This window comes from Cupressus sempervirens, chromosome 10, assembly GCF_028749045.1.
Source record: "Cupressus sempervirens isolate cs-2001-9-10 chromosome 10, ASM2874904v1, whole genome shotgun sequence".
NCBI lineage: Eukaryota > Viridiplantae > Streptophyta > Pinopsida > Cupressales > Cupressaceae > Cupressus > Cupressus sempervirens.
Genome location: NC_143127.1, coordinates 259,814,148 through 259,817,779, shown reverse-complemented (window position 1 = coordinate 259,817,779; position 3,632 = coordinate 259,814,148). Strand labels below are relative to the sequence as shown.

Here is a 3,632-nt window from a genome sequence, read left to right as displayed (position 1 = left end):
TGTTGTGTTCTATGCTTTACATTTCTGCATGTTAGTTTAATAGTAACATATCAGTTTTGGTTTACACACAATGAATGCATGCATGGTTAAGAATGTTTTATGGGTTCAGTAAATTGAAAAAAAGTTTTATTTGAACATCTGGACCTTGAATAATTGATTCACCCCCCCTCCCCCCCCCCCCCAAATTTGGGAATAACATAATGGGAGAGAGTACATTATTAAATTTGGGAAGAACATAACATCTGCAATCAGGTAAAGCGAGGGAGAAAATGTGAAACCTGCAAATTCTATTTTTGAAATGAATCTATTGAATCTTAAAACATATACATGAAACAAAAAATTGCTTATATATATAATTATATAATTTTAATAATTATTTTAATAATAACTCAACATTTTTTCATGGTACAATTTCTAATGTATCACTTTATCTATGGAATGTATTGAGTAAAAACTCATTTCTTAATAAATTAACTTTACTTACTTTTAACATAAGGCGGGACTCTAGCTCTATAGAACTCTTGTTATTTGAGTGGATTTGTAATATCCTCATTCAATAAAAAATTGGGTTACAAATTTCCAACCTTGGGGTCAAAACAAAAGGGCATGTTGCATAATGAAAAGAGCAGCCCGTGCCAATAGTACGCCCCTCCAAATGAGCCCGTGGCTAAACAGCCACGAAAATACACTTTCTTTACATTGCTTTTTCTAACTTTTAAAAAAATCAACTAAGTCCTTTCCTTCGTATGGAAGTGCATTTTCGTGGCTGTATAGACATTGCCTCCAAATGAGATAGAAATCCATCAATAATTACCTACGCTATGCTCATACAATTTCTACGCCCTTCCTTAGAGATTTCAGAGATTTCAAGCAACAAGCAACCCATTATATTGTTGTGTTCATTTGGAGTTTGTGCAACAAATAAATTACTGGCTTTCACAATCTCTGCCGTACCAAGTCCATATTCTGCATTTGTTATTCCTCTATTGTATCAAATATTTATTCAAATCTTCTAGTAAGGAAAGAAATTGTAACTTGGTAATTCTTTACTTTGATTTCAGCGATAGTCGTTTGTTGTGAATTTCAGCGATCTAAATGAGCCTCTGAATAAATTTAACGCCATAGCGTATCAACGTTGTTTCCACAAATACAAATGCGTCTACCATTTTCTGCTCGCTTTTATGTCAAAATCAGAAAACAACATACAATGACAATTCCAAATTAAATTGGGCGGGATAAGAATTCTAAATTAAATTGGGCAAAATAAAAATTCCAAATTAAATTGAACGGGATAAGAATTTTGATTTCAATTTTCATCGGGATTAAAAATTTTATGAAAAGGAAACAAACTTCCGTTACATCTCCATCCGTCAAACTCTGTCTTTATGTCTGTGTATGGTAGTCATGACATGCATATAATCCTGTCTTTTTTAGCATCAGATTAGCTTTCGCCTAAAAAAAATAATCCGAGGAGCCCCTCGTTAATGTTGGGTGAGTGGGATTAGAATAGCCGTTTAAATCTTGGCGGATAACAATTGTAACGGTTTGTCTAGGGACTGGCCAAGGACAGTGAAACCCTAAACAAATATAATTTCGTGATGTAACAAGGCATGACAATTCATGACGAGATTGCAGAAGACATCATATTTTTGAATTCGGAGAAATCCAGCAGTCCATCGCAGTCCGAGTCAAATCTGCATATCATTTGTTTGCAGTATTGTGGAGGTTGCGCCTGCGGAATTAACCCTAACATTAACAACACTCTCTGCAATTCTTCACAAGAGATGTATCCATCTTTGTTATCATCAAAAACATTAAAAGCCTCCATCAAATCCTCCGATTCATTCCCTTCTTTATCTTGCTCACGGTTGAAGATGAATTGATATAAATCAACGAACTCTTCGAATTGGAGGATTTCGCTACAAATCTCTTCGCCTCTGTCTCTCATGAGTACAGATCTCAGATCTTCCTCTGACATTTGTATCCCGAACTTCTTTATAAATCCACAGATTTCATTCACAGAGACGACTCCATCTGCATTTTCGTCCACCATTTCATATACTCTTCGAACTTCTCTCAGATCCGCCATTATAAGAAGGAAATCTCTGAGCAAACCTAAGAAAACAATATAATTGGCGACCAAAGGGAGTTATTATAAGAAAAGTGAAGGTGTGACTGAAAGAATTGCGCCACTCAGATTTATAAGCGGGGAAAGAGAAGAATCGAGGGCATTGCAAGGAAAAAGGAAGGATGTAGTGTAGAAGTTGCCCCGACAATACCGAATAAATTGGTTGAAGGAGAAGGCGGAGGAAGGGTAGAGTGTACCTTCCCTTTCCTTTTCTAACTGTGGACTACGCGTGGAATTTGTGCGGTGTTTTGGAATACACCATGTATGTGGTGGCTAAAGACGGTGAAAGCTCTATCACATGGCTTAAATTATATATTACTAGCACTTGCACTCAAAGGAGATACAAAGGTATCTAATAGTTGAAAAAAGTGTATGTCTCTATAAGATGGTTTTCCACATATTTTCTTGTTAAGCATTGAATATGATGTGAAAGTAAATGTAAAAGAGGAGCACAAAATAAAAATATTTAAATAATAAAAGCTTGGACCACGTACATAGTTTGTTCTTAAATTCACATTTTCTTGCAACTTCACATCGTTAGATATTTGGGCATTCCTTTCTTAGTCCAACCTTCTATTAAGGATATGTGGTTGTCAATCTTTTCTAAGATTGAAAACAAGCATAAAAAATGGAAAATCCAACAGTTATATCTTGTTGGAAGGGTCCAGATTGTGTAAAAAGTTTTGGCATCTCACACAATATATTACTTCTCTACTTGGATGTTTGCCAATTATTAGTTCAATGTGCTAGAAAATCATTTAAGAGACTTTTTGTGGTCTGACGATTTGGATAAGAAATTAGGCATTGTGCTTGTTGGTATTATCCTTGCAAACCTAAAGTACTTGGTGGGTTGGGCTTAAAGGATCTTAAATACATGGTGTTTCTCTTGCTACCAAGTGGATTCTCAAGGCCTTGCTTGGAAATGAACCATGGAAATTTTTTGTTCTAAGAAAACATATATTTTTTGGTTTGGAATAAAAAAAGGTAAACAATGGAAAAATGTCCCTATATGTGCTATTGTTTTTGGGGATTTTGAGATGAAAACATTTGGTTCCTCCATCTTTCATTCCTTATAGAAGGCATGATGTCAAGTAAGGAATCTTCTATATTGTAGAGTAGCCATTAATAAATCTCATGCATATGTTGTCCTTGATAGATCTTTATCGTGGGTCCCTGAATCTTAAACTTCTTACCCTTACCCAATGTTGTTTTGTTAAAGAGTGGAATGCCAAATGGACTTCATTGGTTAAGAATATTTTGGTTGACAATTGGTTAGATTCTTGGGAGGAAATTAGTGAGAAATTTGGCCATCCTTCCTCGCTGAAGAAAACATATATTTTGATCACTCAAACAATGGACAATTTATTTCTAGGTAAACTATATGACAATGATAGTATTGTTACTCAATTACAATGAGATAATAGTACTATGTTTTTTAATATATCCACTAAATGACTTTATAATATGATGAAGGATGATTTAGTTTTTATTAGCAACATTAACC

At 34.7% G+C, this 3,632-nt stretch overlaps 1 pseudogene across 1 annotated transcript; it reads right to left on the bottom strand.

The window, feature by feature from the left end:
• Positions 1-1,277: 1,277 nt before the first annotated feature.
• On the bottom strand, positions 1,278-2,249 carry LOC149533628 (calmodulin-like protein 3 pseudogene; annotated as a pseudogene). The gene has a single exon (XR_016357884.1). The product of XR_016357884.1 is annotated as a calmodulin-like protein 3 pseudogene (transcript).
• Between the last annotated feature and the right edge of the window lie 1,383 nt (positions 2,250-3,632).